The sequence below is a fragment of the Amblyraja radiata genome, chromosome 7, assembly GCF_010909765.2.
Source record: "Amblyraja radiata isolate CabotCenter1 chromosome 7, sAmbRad1.1.pri, whole genome shotgun sequence".
NCBI lineage: Eukaryota > Metazoa > Chordata > Chondrichthyes > Rajiformes > Rajidae > Amblyraja > Amblyraja radiata.
The window spans coordinates 26431952-26453929 of record NC_045962.1 but is presented as its reverse complement, the minus strand read 5'-3'; the positions used below and the strand labels follow the sequence as shown (position 1 = coordinate 26453929).

Sequence of the window (21978 nt, the reverse complement as noted above, 5' to 3'; positions counted from 1 at the left end):
AAAAAAAACATTTTTAATCCATGTGAGAAGAGTTCATTCGGGCAGTTTTATTTTTAGTTTTCTCCTCCCCATTAAAAAGTGCAATTATTAACAATGTTGGTATTGAAACATAGAAACATAGCAAATTGGTGCAGGAGTAGGCCATTCGGCCTTTTGAGCCAGCACCGCCATTCAATATGATCATGGCTGATCATCCAAAATCAGTACCCCGTTCCGGCTTTTCCCCATATCCCTCGATTCCTTTAGCCCCAATACATCCAGTGAATTGGCCTCCACTGCCTTCTGTGGCAGAGAATTCCACAGATTCACAACTCTCTGGGTGAAAAAGTTTTTCCTCACCTCAGTTCTAGATGGTCTACACCTTATTCTTAAACTGTGATCCCTGGATCTGATCCCAACATCGGGAACGTTTTACCTGCATCTACCTTGTCCAATCCTCTAAGAATTTTATATGTTTCTATAAGATTCCCTCTCATCCTAAATTCCAGCGAATACAAGCCCAGTCAACCCATTCTTTCATCATACATCAGTCCCGCCATCCCGGGAATTAACCAAGTGAACGAACCTACGATTAACCTGGTGAACCTATTGAACGCTGATATTTCACAGGCCAAATGAAGTATGTGACATTTACACCATGTGGCAATAAAATGTAGTTTAAATGGCATTCTTACTTTACACTTCCACTGCATTATCTCTAAGTTCCCTCACAATGTCAAATGAACTTAATATGGAACTCACAAGACTAAACCACTTGGTGCCAATTAAAGTAATATCCCCAAAAGTTTACGATTTTTCAATGTATACTTCATAAGTAACCCTTATTAAAAGGATTTATATTTTTCCCAAATACATGCAGCTGCATTTTAAAATACATGCAAATACTTGTTTTTGGAAATTATAGATATTAATCTATATTCAAGAGGATATAACAGACATACTCCTGTGAAAGGAATTTGTTAAAAGAACTATACTTCCTCGATCAAATCTCTTTTGCAAATCAGTCATGTTAAAAAATACCATTTGCATAGTATTGATTTTATTGATCTAATTTTTATATTCTGATAAAGTATTGTACCCACAGGAAACTTATTTCCTATGATGATGGTTCAATACTTGGAGCAGTCCTTTTGTGCTGAACATATGACAAAACATTGTCCAGCAAGCATTTTACAGAATTATTGTATGTGTACTGAAAATACAAAAGATTCTGCTTACAGCTACCTTCGGAAGACAATGTAACAATTATATATTATTTCTCTTCTTTTCAAAACCAGGTCAAGTGTTATTCAGAATTTTACAAAACCTATGCACAACCAAATTTCATAAATAACTAAATGACTTGCCATAGAAAAACATTTTCATATTTTGCATATTTCATATACTGTTTTGCTGTTTGGTTTAGAAACAGCAGCTGAAGTGCAACATATTTCAAGTTTGACTGCTGTACACAGTCCTACAGTCATGTTTCAGTTCTGCTAAAATCATTTGTGGTTTGATCTAGCGTATTCTGTAAAGCTTCATTTGTTGCAGATGTTTTGAATGTTAGACACGTTACAAATCTTAATTCACTTAAGTATTACAAAAGTTGCATGATTTATCACCAGTTACGTGTTCAAATTGATTTCGCTTACCTTAAATGTTTGTCGATTTCAAAGCTTCAAATTTGTACCGTGCCCTGAACTTTCTGCTTGCTTCCTGTTAGCTGCATGTTAAACGTCAGACTTCCTCACCACACCTCGTTTGAGATCAGTGCTCTCGCTGAAGTGGTTAAACTCAGAGTGGAACAATGCTTTTAGCTTGTTTCCACTTTCAAAATCATACCAGTAATCGTAAATATAACACTGAGCTAAAATTAAAAGTCTTCTGTGCTTCAGTCGAAAATATTTTGACAATTTCTGTAATGGAGCTCAACGTACAACTAGAAAGATTTACATTTGCTTATCACTTTTCTTGACATTTCACTAACTATTACAGAGAATGTACCATTTCTGAAGTAAGCGTTGATACAGGTCATTTAATCAATTTAAAAAGTTACTAAATTTTATTATGTACTTCTAATAATGATGCCTTAATAAATTTCACGTACTCAGAAACCTCCTGAAAGTCAAGAGATTGACACTAATTCAGCTACTGGGAATTCCAATTCATAACTCAAAAGCAGAAAAATAGCATTTACACCACAAGCGAGGGCAGATTTTTATTTCTATCAACACACAAAAAACCTTCAGAGTAACTTCACAATTTGCACAATTTTTTTGCTGAGTGTGATCCAATTTTCAGGTTTTTATTTGTCGATGACACTTGAGGATTTAAAAAAAAAGATTTCTTGCTTTTTGAGTTCCTTTATCCAGATAGGAAGCAGCCAACATCCTTTTGACAGCTTGCTGCACAGTAAAGTGCTGCTCAATTTCCTCTTGAGTTTTTTTAAGCATTCTTTCATCTGCAAAGTTCACAAGTCATACCATACGGAAACAGGCCCTTTAGCCCAAAAGTGTCAGTGGCAACCCAGATGCTCCATCTTCGCCAGTACTATTTGCCTGCATTTGGCCCATATCCCTCTGAACCTTTCCTATTCGTGTACCTGTCCAAATGTCTTTTAAATGTTGTTATTGTTTCTGCCTCAACTACTTCTTCTGGCAGATTGTTCCATATCCCCACCACCCTGTGTAAAAAAAGTTGTCCCTCAGGTTCCCATTAACTCTTTCCATTCTCAACTTATATTTATGTCCTCTAGTTTTGTACTCCCCTGCTCTGGGAAAAAGACTGTGACCATCCACTTTATCTACATCCCCTCGTCACCCCTCAGTCTCCTATGCTCTAAAGAAGGAAGTCCTAGCCTGCCCAACCTCTCCCTACTCCCAAGTCCTGGCAACAGCCTCATAACCTCTTTGTACTATTTCTACCTTAATGGCATTTTCCCAAAGCCGAGTGACCAAAATTAAAAACGATACTCCATGTGCAGCTTCACCACCATCTTGTCCAACTGCAACTTAACATCCCAACTTTGATACTCAATGCAATGAGGGTCAGCACGCCAAAAGCCGCTATCATCACCCTATCCACCTGTGAAGCCATTTTTCCAGGAATGATGCACTGTTACTCCGGTCCAGCTATTCTACTGCACTCTCCTAGGCCCTACCGTTCACTGTGACAGTCCCACCCAGCTTTGATTTCCCGAAATGCAACACCTCGTACTTATCCGAATTAAATTCCATTTGCCATTCCACAGCCTCCTTACCCAGCTTATCAAGATCCTGCTGCAATGTTTTCAAAGTCTATGATACCACTTATTTTGTGTTCTGCAAACTTACCAGTCATGCCTTTATATTTATATCACCAAATTGGTGATATAAATAACAAACAACAACAGGCCCAGCACTGACCCAAGGCACTCCATTCGCCACGTGCTTTTACTCCAAGAAACAACCTTCCACCGTTATCCTTTGCTTCCTTCCATCATGCCAATTATGTATCGAATTAGACAGCCCTCCCTGGATCCCATGCGATCTAACCTTCCAGAGCTGTTAATCTACCTTGAAGTCCATACAGTCTACATCGACTACTTCACTCCTTGACCTTCTTGGTTACTCCTTCAAAAACCTCAATATATCTAGGTAAATTGATGTACATTTGTGTTACCTGGCAATCAAAAATAGCATCGACATGTTCAAGCAAGCAATTAAACATTCTAATGGCTGAATACATCATTCTGCACAACAAATATATGAACCCTCAGCTAATTACTGGAATATTCCAGCTCTCCTACATGATAATGTTGAGACAGAATGATATCACAGACTCTCCAAATTCTACTTCTTAGCCATTTACATTTTCCAATCTCTCAATTGTTCCAGGAATCATATGAACATAAGAAAATTGGAACAGGAGTAGAGCAAGCTTGTCCTGCCATTCAATATGATCACAAGTGTGTTGCCACTGGCTTCATCTCCTCTTCTATGCGAGTTATCCATTGCCCTCAAATCCCTGATCCTTCAAAATTTAATTTGCTTCCTCTTTAAATACTCCAATGATCTATCCAACAATGAGTTATGAATCTGTGGAATTCTCTTCCACAGAAGGCAGTGGCAGCCAATTCACTGGATGTTTACAAGAGAGAATTAGAATTAGCTCTTAGGGCTAACGGAATCAAGGGATATGGGGAGGAGGCAGGAACGGGATACTGATTTTGGATGATCAGCCATGATCATATTGAATGGCGGTGCTGGCTCGAATGGCCGAATGGCCTACTCCTGCCACTATTGTCTATGTTTCTATGTTTACCCATTCACCAACCTCTGAACAAAGTTCTTGTGCACCTTTGAACCTGTGTAGTTTGTAAATGACAGTCCCGTTATCCTCCAAATAGCAGCAATGATAATTTGTCCTCTGGAACCACCTCTGGCAACTCAGTAAACTCTTTCCCAAAAGCAGCATGAAACCACCATGAATATAGTGCATTAAATAGAGCCTTCTAATAGCAAAACAAGAAGTTAATTGTTCTACTTTTCCCAAATTTGAATAATGGGATCCCAACTGCATCCTGAAAGACTGCAAGAGGAACAAACAAAAAGAGAAATATTTACACCATGCTTTTATTCTACAATTAAAATAATTTGTGCAATTAGGAAGTGAGGAATGAAATTTGTTTATTTCCAGAAAGAATCTGACAGCCTTCAATTCTTTATAGTCAGTAAATATTAACAGAGTAAAAGAGAAAAAGAAATCCTGTCGATCAAGAGGATGATTTCTTCATCATCTTTGCGTTAATACTCTCTCAGACAAAACTTGAATCTATTCCACAATGGATTGTTTGGGCATTATACTGGTACCAGTGAATTGACTAATGCTCACTAATATTCTGAGCTGTCTTTTGAAATGGCTGCCATTCTGTCATCCCACAACCTTTATTGGTTGGAAAGGGAATTGCAGGATTTAAACCCAGCAACAATGAAGGACCAGCAACATACATTTCCATGTCAGGATGATGCTCAACCTAGAGGAACTAGGTGTACATGCACAAATGTCCTTGTCCCTCTTGCTAATAGAGGTCTTGCTGATAGGGTCTTATGTTTTGAAAGGACCGTCATAGTAGTCTGGGGGAGTAACTAAAGTGCATTTTGTGGATGGTACATACCACAGGCTCTATGTACTGGCATTTATGGTCAATGGCCATCAATGGCGGTGCCCTGAAGAAAGCATTGCCGGCGTGGGCCTACAATGTGAGCCGCAACAGCAGATGTGTCAACTGGACCATGTGGCAGCTGGTGAAGGAGGGCTCACTAGTGCATCTTGTGAGCCTGGAGTAGCATCAGCTGGTCCATCACTATAACAAAATACGTTATAAATGGGTCCGTTAAAAAAAAGGATTTGCTGTATCTAGCTTTCTTTTAAACACATCTTGTCCAGTCTCAACTAAATCTTGTGGTGTGGAATTCTACACACTGAAAGTTATGTTCTGAATTCTAAACACTAAGAGGTCTGTTCTGAATTCCATTACAGATTATTATCCCCATATATTGAAGTCTCTTAGTTCTGTTTTCCTTTGTGTGTGGCTATGCTCTTTGCATTCACTATTTCAAACCCTTTCTATTCTCAACCTGTATTTTAAGAGATCATCAGAGTTATTTCTGTGGAATAAGGATGTCCAGCCTGATAGGCCTAATATTTGTTGCAAGTGGGTTTTTTTTGCATTTTTTTTATTACCTGTAATCTTCTTTTGAATATGAACTGTTCTTTAGTGATAGGAACAGAATTCGACCATTCAGCCCATCACGTCTACTCCACCATTCATTTGTGGCTGATCTATCTTTCCTTTCTAACCTCATTCTCCTGCCTTCTCCCCATAACCTCTGACAACCGTACTAATCCCAGTGTAATTGTATGTCACACGTAACATTCCCAGTCACCCATTGTACTTAACTTTTCTGTGCTTTTCTAATTCTACTTCAGTAGAAATAATACTCAATGACTTGTTTACATTATGGCCCTATCAGCTTGCTTCACATCTTGAGTCCTGACCATGCATATTCCAACTTTTGATTTGGGTCTACCTTACCAATTACAGTACCTTGAGATGGGGTTTTTTTGAAAATCCAAATTTATCATGTCCACTATTTCTCTCAACCATCCTTTGTTAATTCTACAAAGCAATTTAAAAGTAGATTAAATATTGCATTCTTCTGAAGGTCATGCTATTTATTACATCTTTTTGTACATACATTGCCATTACGTCTGATTTCAGATTTCTTTAACTGGCCTAACTGGCATGAAGCTATCAGTCTGCAATTTACTGGACTTCCTTTCTCCCCTCTTCCAAATGTATGCAACATTCTTGCATGTGCTCGTTAAACATTTATTTGCATTTGTGTGGCTTTAAAAACAAATATATAATGATTAGTGTGCTACATAAAAAATGTATCACTTCATACTAAATGGCAAAGATCTGTGGTTTGGAACCTCCCAGTGAAGGAAAGCTAAATACTGCTGTTAGCTCACTGATAAATGGGCTAAAGTCTTCGAATCAAAATTATAACTCAGAAAACTACAGTGTTTTCCAGAACTTCATGACTATTTTTCACCAATTCCACTAGCAGCTTAATGGCAGATTGTTCATGAACTGCTGAAGTGATTACATTGAGAGCATGTTGCAAAAAATTATTATTGCTCTCACCCATTTAAACCAGTCACTGGTCATTATATTGTTACTAATGCAGTTACACTTTAGTGAATTATTTGCAAAATACATAAATTAAATACATTTAGATCAACTTTATTTACACTATCGAATAATGTAAAAAATTTTTTTTTTTAAATTGGGTTAAAAAATGTAATGGATGCATCCAAGTTAGGATTTTGAAGCACCCTTAAAGCCTACTCAGACCTTCAACAAAAGGCAATGATCTTGTTCCCCATACAATTTATTGTGTATTTATTTGCATGATTTTCAAAACTCTCTGAATTCTGCTGAGAATGCTCAACAGAGTATTTTAAGTCATCACACTGGTTAAAAAAGAGTCTGTTCACCTTAGTCACCACTCCAAATCATTCAGTAAATACATATCTCCTGAATTATGGAGATTTTCTTTCACTATCTTACTGACAAGTCGATTGTAAATCTTAAATCATTTCTTATGTGAAGTAACATTTCCTGATTACTTTCCCACATTGTCCATTCTACCAGTCTAAATCAATACATATTTCACTGATCAGCTCTCACTACCATACCCATGGGTAAATCACACCAATACCAACTATCATGCCTGTGGGATGTAGACAACGCGCTGCCAGGGATGGTGATGGGGGCAGACATGACAGTGGCATTTAAGAGGCTTTTAGATTGGCACTTGGATACGCTTGGATTGGACGGATGTGGATTATAAACAGGCAGAGGAGATTAGTTTATTTTGCAATCATGTTCAGCACAGACATTGAGGGCCGAAGGGCCTGTTCCTGTGCAGTACTGTTCTATGCTTTTGATTTGAGATTATAAATTGCCATCAGAAAAAAAAATCGAGCTGCTGGAGGGACTTAGCACGTCAGGCGGCATCTTTGGAGTTTATAGTAAATGTCAGCGAATAGTTTGTCTCCTGAAATGGAAACAGTGACATCAAGAAAGGGGATGGAGGTATCGAAATAATCCATGTGAATTTGAAGGCAGGGTGGAAGTTCGTGGCAAAGTTGATTAAATTGATGAGTTCTGCACGGGTGGTGGAAGCAGCTTTGATGCAGTCATCGATGTACCTGAGAAAGAGTTGGAGGGAGGGGGGTGTCGTTGAGGACATTAGTGACGTAGTGGAGCTGGTTTCCAACGGGAACGGTGACGGACACACCACACATCTCTGTCCTCCAGTTCCTGCGGACTACCGCCACTGGAAGTATAGGATTTTGGTGTGTGTGCTTTATCATCATTCCTTACAATGCTATGTACGACAGTGATCGCAACTCCTACTGAATTGTGGATGGCCGTCCACAGCCCCCTCCTCACCTGGCAAACCAGGTGGGGGAGACAGTTTAGTCGCTGACTATCCGACCACAGAGCAGGTAGCACGGGATTACATGGTACCCGTGGCAGGAGAAAACTACACCTCGACCTGACCTGTAAAGTGGAAGTAGGAGGAATTGAAAGAGAATCTATTCATGGCAAGCACTTTACACCAGGTGGATGGGGCTGGGCAAGGAGAATTGGTTGGATCTATTGTTCTAGAAAGAAATGGAGAGCCATAAGCCTTCCTGATGAGGAATGGAACATATATGGACCAGGCATCCATAGTGAAGATAAGGCAGTGGGGGTCTGTAAATTGGAAGTTTTTAAAATAGTGAAGCAGTGTCACAGGTGTAGGCGGGAAGGAGCTGAACAAGGGAAGACGATAGAATCCAGGTACGATGAGTTAAGTTTGTTGGAGCACGAGCATGCAGAAACAATGGGCCTATCAGGGAAGTGTTGCATTTGACTCTTAGGTAAGAGGTAGAAACAGGCAGTATGGGCTTGGGGAAGTATCTGGATGGAAGCTGTGGAGAGGGGATCACCTGAAGTGATGTGATCTGTGATGGCATGGGAAGCAGAGGCCCGACGGTGGGGGCACATTCCATGAGTTGATGTGAGGAGGTATCCGAGAGCTGCCACCTACTTATTCCTTTATCATCATTAGATCCCGATGCTGTTTAACCTTACTTAACAATCTTGTGGAACATGCAGAGGTTCACAAAGGTTCACCACTGTCTTCATGGCTATTAGGGACTCCAGATCAAAAATCTGGATTTGCCAGCAGTTTCCACATCCCATGAAAACAACATTTAAATGATGGCGGTCGTTCCCTGAGCTCTCTCAGTGCAGTTCACCATAACTTCATCACTTCTGTTCTGTGCACATTCAAAAGCAACAGTGGGAGCAGTAATGCATGAACGTTACTCTTTCTGTTGTGTTTGTTGCATTATACACACAGTTCTCACTCTTCTCAGGATGCAAATTACAATCACTTAGAGGTCAAACCTGCAAACATAAAGCAGTCCATTATACAGCTCAGCTAACAATGCTGCCCTAACCATTTACAATTGAGAGCATAAGAAGTGATGTAGCCTCTAGGCTTGTAACCACAAACATGGAATGAAAAGTAATCATGAGACTAAATTTGGAATTTTCCTTTCTTTTTTCTTGCTGATTAGTCAATCTTCTACTTGAAACCTCATCTGTAGCTTTGTCACTTCCAAGTTGGAGAGTTTCAATGAATTTGTGATCACCCTAACCAATTTCTGTAAACTTTTGACACAAGGAACTGCAGTTACTGGTTTACCTAAAAAGGACAAAATGTTGGAGTAACTCAATGGGTCAGGCAGCATCCTTGGAGGACATGGATAATTACGTTTTAGTTTGGTGCCCTTCTTCAGACTGATTGTAGTAGTGGGGAGGGCGAAAGCTGGTAGAGGGGTGTGGGGTGTCAAAGCCTGGCAAGTAACAGGTGGATACCGGTGAGGGATACAATTTGTCCTCAGGCACTGCTGTGAGGGACCAACCAAAAGTCATAGCAGAAGAATCCACAGGACAGCATCTCCAACACTAGGTTACAAGTTTCAGGTACAACATCCTCAAGATATCAGAACTCATGGGATATGTAATGAATCACAAGATTACCATTATATCCTCATGCAGGAGAAAAGGGCCATTAATGATGAGATAATCACCATCCAGGAAGACTCACACAAGTGGGACTGGAATGAACATACAAATTCCCCATGGATTCATATCATCTCCCAGACACTTGTAGAGAGTTGGCTTGGGATAATGAAAAATCTCCTTTGTAATACCTGCACCATGAGATAGAATGGGTAAAGGCACCCCGGAGAACTAACATGGATATAGATGCACTGTTAGCAACTGGGGGAATATTTCAGCAAGGATCATGCAATCATGTCTGACTAGAGAGTGTTTGAGGTTAGGAGACATTGCCTTTAAACTGCTGCCTGGGGAACAAGTCTCTATCCAGGAACCCAACAGGAGGATATGTTAGGGAGTAGCCAGAGAATACTGGAAGCATTAACAGGCCATTTTTGAAAGGATAAATGAAGTTAATGTTTCAGGTCAAAGTCCCTTCATGCTGAAATGTTAACTTTTTTCCAAAAATGCTGCCTGACCCACTCTTTTCAATGTTTTCTATTTTTATTTCAGATTTCCACCATCTGTAGATTTTTGACTTTCATTTATATTTAGTATCACAACTTTGACATAAGCAAGAACCAGCCTTCAACCCACCTCCATTACCTCCTGGGTTTTCCCTGGGTGCTCCGGTTTCCTCCCACACTCTAAAGACATACAGATTTGTAGGTTACTTGTATTTGGTGAAATTGTAAATTGTCCCTAGTGTGTAGGATAGTGCTGGTGTACAGGTTGAAGATGTAACTGGAAAATGGACAAGGGAGAGCCAGTGGATATAGTGTACCTGGGCTTTCAGAAAGCATTTAATAAGGTCTCACATAGGAGATTAGTGGGCAAAATTAGGGCACATGATATTGGGGGTGGAGTGCTGACATGGATAGAAAATTGGTTGGCAGACAGGAAACAGAGAGTGGGGATTAACGGGTCCCTTTCAGAATGGCAGGCAGTGACTAGTGGGGTACCGCAAGGCTCGGTGCTGGGACCGCAGTTATTTACAATATTTGGATGAAGGGATTCAAAATAACATTAACAAATTTGCAGATGACACAAAGCTGGGTGGCAGTGTGAACTGTGAGGAGGATGCCATGAGAATGCAGGGTGACTTGGGCAGGTTGGGGGAGTGGGCAGATGCATGGCAGATGCAGTTTAATGTGGAGAAATGAGGTTATCCACTTTGGTAGCAAAAACAGGAAGGCAGGTTACTATCTAAATGGCGTCAAGTTGGGAAAAGGGGAAGTACAGCGGGATCTGGGGGTCCTTGTTCATCAGTCTATGAAAGTAAGCATGCAGGTACAGCAGGCAGCGAAGAAAGCAAATGGCATGTTGACCTTCATAACAAGAGGAGTCGAGTATAGGAGCAAAGAGGTCCTTCTGCAGTTGTACAGGGCCCTAGTGAGACCACACCTGGAGTATTGTGTGCAGTTTTTGTCTCCTAATTTGAGGAAGGATATTCTTGCTATTGAGGGAGTACAGCGTAGGTTTACAAGGTTAATTCCCGGGATGGCGGGACTGTCATATGCTGAGAGAATGAAGCAGCTGGGCTTGTACACTCTGGAGTTTAGAAAGATGAGAGGGGATCTTATTGAAACATATAAGATAGTTAAGGGTTTGGACACGCTGGAGGCAGGAAACATGTTCCCGATGTTGGGGGAGGCCAGAACCAGGAGCCACAGTTTAAGAATAAGCCATTTAGAACGGAGATGAGGAAACACTTTTTCTCACAGAGAGTTGTGAGTGTGGAATTATCTGCATCAGAGGGTGGTGGAGGCACGTTCTCTGGATGCTTTCAAGTGAGAGCTGGATAGGGCTCTTAAAGATAGCAGAGTCAGGGGATGTGGGGAGAAGGCAGGAACGGGGTACTGATTGGGGATGATCAGCCATGATCACATTGAATGGCGGTGCTGGCTCGAAGGGCCGAATGGCCTACTCCTGCACATATTGTCTATTGATCGATGGTCGGCACGGACTCAGTGGACCCAATGACCCGTTTCTGTGCTGAATCTCATGTCTAAACATTCTCTCACCCAGCACCACCATTAATTGTGCAGCCCAGTCACTCAATCTTCACTTTGTCAGTGGCACTCCCTTTGTTCTGTCCATCCCTCTCTCTTCTTTGCAACTTACTACATGTCTGATTTCTATTTTTCTACTTCTGACTGAAGGTAATCAGCTAGAAATTTTAATTATTCTTCTCCACAGGGCACTGCTAGTCCATGCTGTGTATTTCCAGCATATTATTGTACTTGTTCAGATATCCAGCATCTGCCATTTTTTTACCTTTCGATTCTGGGTTGTACGTGGCCTGATGAATACAATGTAGTTGCAGAGAACTTTATACACAGACTTCTAAACAAATCTGTTGCATACTCTTTCTGGAAATAAATATTTCCCATACAAATTATAAAGGCAGACTGTGGGATCAGATCAGGTCTCCAAGACACAAACATTATGATGATTGGACAGTACAGATTATTATGACAATCTTTATTTGGTACGGAAATCTCCAACTGTCTCTACTTTCCAGATCAGTGTCTGTGAGCTGTGAAAAGGTTTCATTAACCTGCTAGATTTGCTGTTTTCAACAAAGATTGTTTAATTCATTTCAGTATGCTTGAAATAGGTTGTAAAAATCAGTGGCGTATATATTAACGTTCCACATCTGCTCAGAGTTAGAGCATGGAAACAATCCTTTCGGCCTAATTCGTCTATGCCGACCAAGATGTCCCATCTAAGCCAGCCCATTTGCCTGCGTTTGGCCCATATCCCTTTCCTAACTATTCCTATCCATGTACCTGTCCAAATTACTTAAATGTTGTTATTGTACCTGCTTCACCTACTTCCTCTGGCAGCTCACTCCACACATCCATATCCCTGTGTCCTTCAGGTTCCTAATAAGTCAATGCCCTCTCGTCATTCAGGGTTCCTTACCCCTACCTGCCCTGCCCTTCACTCCAACAGGACTATGCTTACCTTGACCCTTCACTCACACTTTTCAAAAGAATCCCACTTTCTGGATGTCTCCTTCGTCCACAAACAACCTTCTCCAACCAATACCATTAAAGTTGGCCTTGCCCCAAAGAAGATTTGACGTGCATCTGCTCTGTCCTTATCCATCACCACTTTAAAGTCAATAGAACTGTGGCCGCTGGTCTCCAAAGCAGCTGGGACGCTAGGCCGCACAGTGGCGCTGCCTTACAGCACCAGAGTCCCTGGTTCGATCTTGACTACTGGATTCTGTACGGAGTTTGTACGTTCTCCCTGTGATTGCGTGGGTTTTCTCTGGGTGCTCTGGTTTCCTCCCACATCCCAAAGATGTGCAGGTTTGTAGGTTAATTGGCCTCTGTAAATTGTCCCTAGCGTGCAAGATAGAGCAAGTGTACAGGTGATCACTGCAGACTCTGTGGGCTGATGGGCCCGTTTTCACACAGTACCTCTAAACTAAGCTAAACTAAATTAAACAATGGCTCCACCACTGACATTCCAGTCACTTGGCCAGCCCAATTCCCTCAGAGGAGGTCAGGTTTTTGCCCTGTTCTTTGAAGACCCTCCAAGCCTTTGGAACTATGGCAGTCCCAGTCTACATGGGAAAGCTAAGTCTCATACTATGACAATCCTATTAGTCTTGCAAACGTCTGCAATCTCTCAACATATTTGTTCCTCTAAATCATCTTGCTGCTTGCAAGACCATGTGTTGACCAAATCTGCTGATGCAGTTTCAATATTATAGCAGAGGTCTCATTTCAAAAGCATCTCATTTGCTTTCAATCACTTTGGGATATCTTTTGAACTTAAAAGGCTACATGTATCTACACGGCTTTATTTTCCTATCTCACCTGTGGTTGTAGATGCACTTTCAAACTAACTTTTAGTTGAGCATTGTTGTTCTGTGATTCAACTGCAACATTAGTCAAACAGGATAATCAGAAACATTTGTATCAACGGGAGATCATAAACAGAAGTGATGATGCAAGTTGAGGTCTGGAACCAACTGAACAAGTAGGTTAGAAATCCTCATCCGACTTAAACAATACTTAAATAGGTACTTGACAAACTAACCAAGACAGTAGGATTAAACAAGACAGGGCTTTTTCCAAGTAGCATGACCATAATGGACAATGGCCTTGTGTACAGCTTTATCGTCAATGCTTGGACTGAGGGAGTGGCTAAAAGACTTGAGCACTGTTTGGGGCAGAGGCTGGGGGAATCGCCGCAAGTTCTTTTGGCAGTATAGGGGTTGTGTGAGGAGGAGGTTGTGAAGTGAGTGAGAGAGCTGGAAGGTGGTGTGAATAATAATTCCAGGATTTCAAGGGTAGACAACAGCCAGTTTGAGTTAGATGTTAAAAAGGAATAGGAAAGGTAGCAGGCATAGTTAAAGGGACAATCGCGCTATGCTTGCACAATCCCGCAAGCATTGCCACTTTCATTTCACTGTACATCTTGTGTGTGTATGTGACTAATAAAGATGGTTCTGTGATCTCTCTGTAGAAGGCAATTGAGAATGTGGCAGAGCTATTGTGGGGTGCTTGGCAATTATTGGTAGTGAAATGGTAGGATGATAAATGCATTGGGATGGGAACCAAGGCATGAGACATTAGTTTCTCAGAGATTCTTGCAAACATCAAAAGACACAAAGCTCTAGAGTAGCTCAGGCAAGGAGGTACCATGAGAGGCTGATTTGATCACCTCAATGTTTCTTTTCTAACTGACTTTGAACCAATAAACATGGTTTCCTGCATCATATTTGCCATTCTTTTTCTCAGAATTAGTACTGCCTGAGCCAGAGAACAATCCTAGATAAAATTGAACTGTTCAAAAAAAAAGTGCTGGAGTAACGCAGCGGGTCAGGCAGCAACCCTGGAAAATTACCATAGGATGTCACATAAGAGGTGTGAAATATAAAGCCAGAGGGAGGGATGTAAGTAGAAGGGGCAGTAGGGAGGATAGAGGGGAAATGGAGACTCAGAATTGGAAGAGGTGGGAGATGATCGCAAGGAGTTGAAAAACAAGGTGCCAGGAGTGGAAGGAGAAATGTACATGCACTGGAGGGGGAAGGGAGGAAGGGGGGAATGGGTGCACATCCAGAGGAAATAGAGGGGGAAGAGGGGGTGGGATTTGTAGGCTAGATACCCAAGATTGGAGAAAGGCAAGTATGGGAATGGGACGGAAAGATCAAATGGTTAGGAAATGAGAGATCCAGTAGGCCATGGCAGACAGAGGGTAAAGATTTGGTAAAACCCCTTTCCATTCCCCTACTGCATTTCAAGCCCTGGGCCTTCTCCATTGTTAAAGTGAGGCCACACGCAAAGTGAAGGAAACGCACCTCATATTCCGCTTGGTGGACAAAAATGCTGGAGAAACTCAGCGGATGAGGCAGCTTCTATGGAGCGAAGGAATGGATGACGTTTTGGGTCGAGACCCTTCTTCAGGGTAGCCAACAGCCCAACGATATGAACATTGAATCCTCTAATTTTAGGTAACTAACTCACAACCCACTCACTCCTTTTCCTCCCCAACGCCCGTCAAACTAAATTCCTTCCTCAGGCTTCACATTTCACAAGTCTTCTATCCTTATCTGTTATCTTTTTTGCAAACCAGCATCTGCAGTTTCTTGTGCCTGCAAACATCAAAGTTGCTGCCTGCTGATTGATACCTGGCAATTAGGTTTTCTCTGAATATCTACACGTTGTAAAAAGAAATGGATTTAATTACTCTGTCTTTTGTTACAATGATAAATATTCTTAACGCAGCTATCTCTCTCTTTATTTTTAGCCAGAGAAATTAGACCAAACTTACACAAAACCTGGAAAGTGAATGGGAGGAGCAGAGCTTGACATAATCCACAGCAGTGCAGCCTGTTGGAATGTAAACAAAGCCTGTGTTGAAATAAACCAGGGATGAACAGGTGATGACTTCAGTTCCAACCATGATCCAACTACTGGGCTGTGGGACAATCGGCAATAACCATAATTCTCATCACATAAATTATTTTCAGTACACATGAAAGCAGTTGCAACCAGGACCTGAACCTAGGACCACAGCAATCTAAATAGGATAAAGGGTAGGAAGGAACTGCAGGTACTGGTTTATACCGAAGATAGACACAAAATGTTGGGGTAACTCAGCAGGTCAGGCAGCATCTCTGGAGAAAAGGAATACGAGGGAGAAGGATGGATGTGATCCAAAACGTCACCTATTCCTTTTCTCCAGAGATATTGCTTGACCAACTGAGTTACTCCTGCATTTTGTGTCTAAATAGGAGAATGATCAGCTGTAAATTATTAAATTAATCTCCAGAGATTCCACAAAGAGCAGTGAAGCATCACCACTGGCAAAGGGCAAAACAATTCCTGACAAACTTCAACGAAGGGTGCAGCTGTAGGAAATGATAAAATAATCAAATATTAAAATGGTGACAAACATTTTAAGGGAGGATTTTAAGTTTCGAAATAAGGCCGATATACAAGTCTTTATATTTTTGTCTCTCTGCCCTCTCGCTTTAGTTGCTATCTTTGTGTCTCTTCCTTTTTGTTTATTTTGCTTATTTGTTTTTTTTGCCATCATTTTTAGAAATCTTCCATCATCAAACATGTGCTATTGAGTTGCAGCTATCTGTGCCATGTGGAAAAGCTGATGTGCTTTATGGTTTTCACCATCTTTTGTGCTTTTCAATTCCCCAATAGAGGTGCTACGTCACGGCAACAGACACTCAGGTGCTGCGTGTGTTGAGTTTGCACATTCTCCCTGTGACCGCATGGGTTTCCCCCTGGTGCTCCGGTTTCCTCCCCAAAGACATGTGGATTTGAGGTGAATTGACCTCTATAAATTGTCCCTGGTGTGTAGAGAGTGGGTGTGAATGTGGGATAACATAGGGTGATCAATGATCGGCATAGACTTGGTCTGCTTCCGTGCTATATCTCTAAACCCGAAAACACCATTTGTTTACTTTATCTTCCCATCAGCTCCTTCAAAAGTGTTTCAAAATACAAGTCATGTTACAAAGAATAATTGGAATAAGGAAAGATAATACGGACATACCTGACCAATCTAATTATGAATAAGAATGTGTAAAAGGAACAAATCATTAATTACCTTTTGTCTACTAAAGTTTCCTTCTTAGTTGTATATCAAATGTAACAGATTAGAGTTACATTGTGTTTAATCTAATCATATTTTGCTATCATGTTCTCATTTTTAGACTAGCACTCAATATAAATGCTCTCAAAATTAACAGAACAGCACTTCATATTTCAATTGGGCAGCTTCCAACCCTGCGGTTTGAATATTGATTTCTCTCATTTCAATTAGCCACTGTATTCCCTCTCTCTCCGTCCCTCCCCACCCAATTCACCTTGCTTTTTCACTGTTTGTATCCCTTCATTATCACCTCTTCCACAATCAACAATGGACCATTGTGAGCTCCATCTTTCTCGAGTCATTGGTACCGGCTGTGATCTTTTGTATCTTTCAATAACTCTAGTTTCCCTCTCCCCTGACTCTCAGTCTGAAGAAAGATCTCAACCCGAAACTCACCTATTCCTTTTCTCCAGAAATGCTGCCTGACCCTCTGAGTTACTCCAGCATTTTATGTCCATCTTCTAAAATCTGAAGTTACTAAGTAGTTATCGCTGATAATTTAAAAAATGGAGTGCGTGAGGTTGGTGGATCTTCATATCTTCATTAACATTGGGCCATAGGATAATGACAGGTACATGGATAGGGAAGATTTGGAGGACTTTGGGCTAAATACAAGCAAATGGGACTAACTCAGGTAAGCACTTTCCTATCAGATGGGCTGAAGGGCCTGTTTCTGAACTCAATTATTAATAAAAATGGAAACAGTGCACTTTGTTTCAGAGGCTAATTACTGTAACTTTTAGCTTCACTAAATTGAGGTTTATTTTTTCTGAAAATGCTAGTTTGTGTGCAATTGTGGCTATATGGTCAAATTCATGAGGGAATATTTACTGGTGGAGTCCTTTGTGTTTGATAATGAAAGGGTAATACAGAATTTACAACCACCATAACTTACAATGCACTCTCATTAGTACTGAACTATGATACAGCAGATATTATGTGAAATCAAGTGCGTCTTGAACCTATTATCCTCTTGTTCAGAAGATTGGAACCAACTTTTAAAAACTGCTGCAAATCCACAATGATATTAATTGATTTTATTTCAGCATTTTTCAAACACAAATGAAGAATACTGCACATGCTTCATTATAGCACCTCCTAGTGTCCAAACCAAGAAAAAACAGGAGCACTCTAAGACCAGGCTATTCTGTTGACGAGAGACTAATTTAGGAAAAACTGAATACTTACCTTTGTAAAAACAACTTTAAAATGATTTTATATATTAATTCAACAGTTTAAAAAGCAATATTTAATTCTACCTATTTCTCCCTTCCCCTCCAATCCTCCCTCTGGCTTTACAATTCCTAACTCTACAATCCTTTAGTCTCACACCAGCTGTCTTTTCATTTCTAGTTCAACAATCTACCTATCAACACCCCCCCCCCCCTCACCTGCCACACTTTGTCCTGTCCCTTCTCTCTTCCAGCTCTCCCTGACCCGCTAAATTACTCCAGCACTTTGTGTCTCGTCTAATCTAAATTTGACTTTCACTTGCATTACTCACACTCCATTGGCACACTGCTAGGAGGAATCTGGATTAACTTTGGCTTTGCGAATTAGCTGATCTTATATGGTTTTTCTTTTACTTTTACCGGTCACATCCTCAGCCCTGTCAAAGGTTCAGCCCTTGGATAGAAGACCCTTTTAATAATTCTCTTATTTGCACTCTAGGGAAAACCAAGCCGAGTCCATCTAAACATCCCGGTGAATCTCCCCTGCACGTTCTCCAGCATAGCCACATCCATTAGTTTGGTTACCAGAAATCCACACAATACTCCAAGTTCAGTCGAACCAGGGCTTTGTAAAGTTGCAACTACAATGTCCCTGGCCAATGAAGGAAAGCATGCCATATGCCTTCTTCACCAATGTGCCTCCTCATTGCAATTTTCAGGATTTCAAGATTTGAACCCCAAGGTGCTTGTTGATTAACATATTTTAGTGCCCTACCATTTACTGTACACATCATACCCCAATTTGCCTTTCCAAATTGCATCATCCCTGCACTTTTTAGGATTAAATGTCATCTGCCAATACCATTACCAACTATCTATCTATAACCTGCTGTTGCCTTACACACTATTTCTCTTTGGCCATAACATCACCGATTTCAACAGCCTTACCATTCATTCCTCCTGCATTCACATCCATCACAAACAAATATCCCACCACTAATCCTTGCAGTACACCACTGCCTTCATCAATCTTCTTAGTTACTTCCTCAATCAAATTATTTAGACACTATTTCTCCTGCATAAAGCTTCATTGACTAATCATGACCAGCCCATGTCTTTTCATATCCTACTCCTTATAATTTTCCCCAATAATTTCCCCATCACTGACCCAAGGCTCAACAGTGTGTAGTTCCCTGGCTTATCCCTGATGCTCTTCTAACATAAAGGGACATTACTTATTCTCCAGTCCTCTGATAGGACAGGTCTGACTTCCAGTCGTGCAGCTAAGAAAGATGAAACATTCTGTAGACAAGGAGCTGCAGATGCTAGTTTCCCCAAATAACAAATTCATGCAGAATCTCTAGAAGACATGGATTGGTGATATTTCAGTTTGAGACCCTTCATCAGACTAATTGCAGTAAGGAAGATGGAACAAAACCTAGCAAGTGATGGTGGATGCAAGTGGAGGGGTTGATTGGCAGATGGTTGGACAACAGCCAGAGATGGAGAGAGGCGTGGGATGGTGGGAGAAATGGGTGCACTTCCAGGTGGGGCACGTAAGAGAAGGGGCAAAAGGGGGCGGTGGGATTGAGTTGTTACCTAAAGTTGGAGAATTCAATGTTCATCCCGTTGGTTTGCAAATTACCCATATGAGGTACTGTTCTTCCAGTATGCGTGCAAAAACCGGTGTCAGGGTTACAGCTATCTCCTTCCTTGTTTCCCCATAGCATCCTCGAATCACTAGATCTTTATCCATTCGACTGTATTCCAAGATATCAAACACCTCTGCTTTTCTAAAACTGCCCCTCTCCAGCCATTTAATATACCCTTCCCTGAATCCAATATTCCATATTTGTGTAGGAAAGAACTGCAGATGCAGGTTTAAATCGAAGGTAGACACAAAATGCTGGAGTAACTCAGCGGGACAGGCAGCATTTATGGTGAGAAGGAATGGGTGATGTTCAAGTTCAAGTTCAAGTGAGTTTATTGTCATGTGTCCCTGTATAGGACAATGAAATTCTTGCTTTGCTTAAGCACACAGAAAATAGTAGGCATTTACTACAAAACAGATAAATGTGTCCATATACCATGATATGGGTCGAGTCTGAAGAAGGGTCGAGTCTGAAGAAGGGTCTCGACCCGAAACGTCACCCATTCCTTCTCTCCATATTCCATGACTTTTTCTTTGATGAAAACAGCTGAGAAGCATTCATTTATTAAGAGAGATACAAAAAATACAGAAGCTATAACAAATGAATAGTGGTGCAGTGAAATTCAAATAGCATCTTTTGAATACTAACATTTAATCATTCCCCTGAATCAATGGTGAATATCATTATTCTGCCATAAAAAATAGAGCCTAGATTTTTTTTTTTAAGTTTAGTTTATACATACAGCACAAAAACAGACCCTTCGGCACGAGTCCATGCCGACCAGCGATTCCAGCACACTAACATTATCCTACACACACTAGTGTCAATTCACAATTTTACCAAGCCAATTCGCCTACAAACTGTATGTCTTTGGAGTCAAGGAGGAAACCGGAACACCATGAGAAAACTCACGCAGGTTACGGGGAAACCATACAAACTCCATACAGACTTCACCCGTAGGATTAAATCCAGGTCTCTGGCAGTGCAACCAACAACACTACCGCTATGCGGTGTCATTTAACTTGTCAAAATCTAGAAAAGGTTAATAGAAAAGCTAGTTAGACATCTAATGTAATAACCCCATGCTGTTTAAACAAGTTCACTTTATTATAAAAGAGAATTCACACCTTTTTAAAATGGTGAATTAAATTGATTCATTTTAGAAAAGGCAACTGCATACGTGCAAATGACATGGGCATTGAACTAGCTGACATCAGGAAGGTTTTAAACTGTGAGTCTTCCTCAAAAAAGGGGTAAAAATTGTTGCCATTAATAAACAGAAAGAAATGTGTCCAGTGCAATTCCCTGACTTTATCACCAATCGCCTGGAGCCATCAGTTCTTGAATCACCACAGAATCTTATAACTCAAATCGATCAATCAGACCACAGGTCTTTGAAAAAGCAATGCAGTTAGTGCCACTTTCCTGTTCTTCCCTTACAACTTGATATTGCTTCAAGTATTCTCTTGTGAAAATTACCTTCAAATCTGCTTCCACTATCCCTTTTGATGGTCGCTCTCAGATTGCAGCAATTCACAGGGAAATGTAATTCCCCATTGCCAGATAAGAGAGCTTTGACCAATCTATTCAATCGAATCCTTCATCATTTTCAAAACTTGTTAGATTTCCTTTAGAAATACTAAATGGAAACAAGCTCTTTGTCCCAAGTCCGCGCCAACCGACGATCGTCCCATACACTACCACTATCGTACACACTAGGGACAATTTACAAATTTATCAAAGCCATTTAACCTACAAATCTGTATGTCTTTGGAGTGTGGGAGGAAACCAGAGCACCTGGAGAAAACCCACACGGTCACAGAGAGAACATACAAACTCCATACAGACAGCACCCATAGTCAGGATCAAACGCGGGTCTCTTGCGCTGCAAGGCAGTAATTCTACCATTGCATCATTGTGCTGCCCCAATTCCGCTTAATTGACATGCATAAAGAATTATGACAAACATCTCCAGTCTCCCATGTTACAAACGTCCCACATCTACAGTAACATTATAAAACATCTCATCTGTATGTTAGTCAAAGCCTTGATATCCTTTCTGAGGAATGGTATCCAAACTGGATGCAGTGGCTATTGAGGATTAATCAGTGATGTTGTTATATCCACCTTACATTGTGCTTGAGAGACGTGGTGAGAGTTTAAATGCGTCACATTGCCTATTTATGCAGAATATTTCACGTCAAGTGACAAGACAAGTTTCCACGCACACAGATTCTCTCCCAGCCAAACCTCCCCAGCATCTACACGTTGTTGAAAGAATTACAGCTCAGATAGGCAGGACACGACAGAAGAATGTCTGATGACTGAACACCAAGTCAACTACGTTATGGAGACCTGACTGAGGGCA

At 40.9% G+C, this 21978-nt stretch overlaps 1 protein-coding gene across 4 annotated transcripts in view; it reads right to left on the bottom strand.

The window, feature by feature from the left end:
• Nucleotides 1-21978, bottom strand: part of wipf1 (WAS/WASL interacting protein family member 1) — a 102909-nt gene that overhangs the window by 76475 nt on the left and 4456 nt on the right. Inside the window, exon 1 of one of the 4 annotated variants that reach the window (XM_033023919.1) lies at nucleotides 1635-1743. The exons of the other annotated variants lie outside the window; for them this stretch is intronic. The gene's annotated coding sequence lies outside the window, so the exon portion shown is untranslated. Of the gene's footprint in view, nucleotides 1-1634; nucleotides 1744-21978 lie in introns of those variants that run through there. 4 annotated transcript variants of the gene reach the window in all.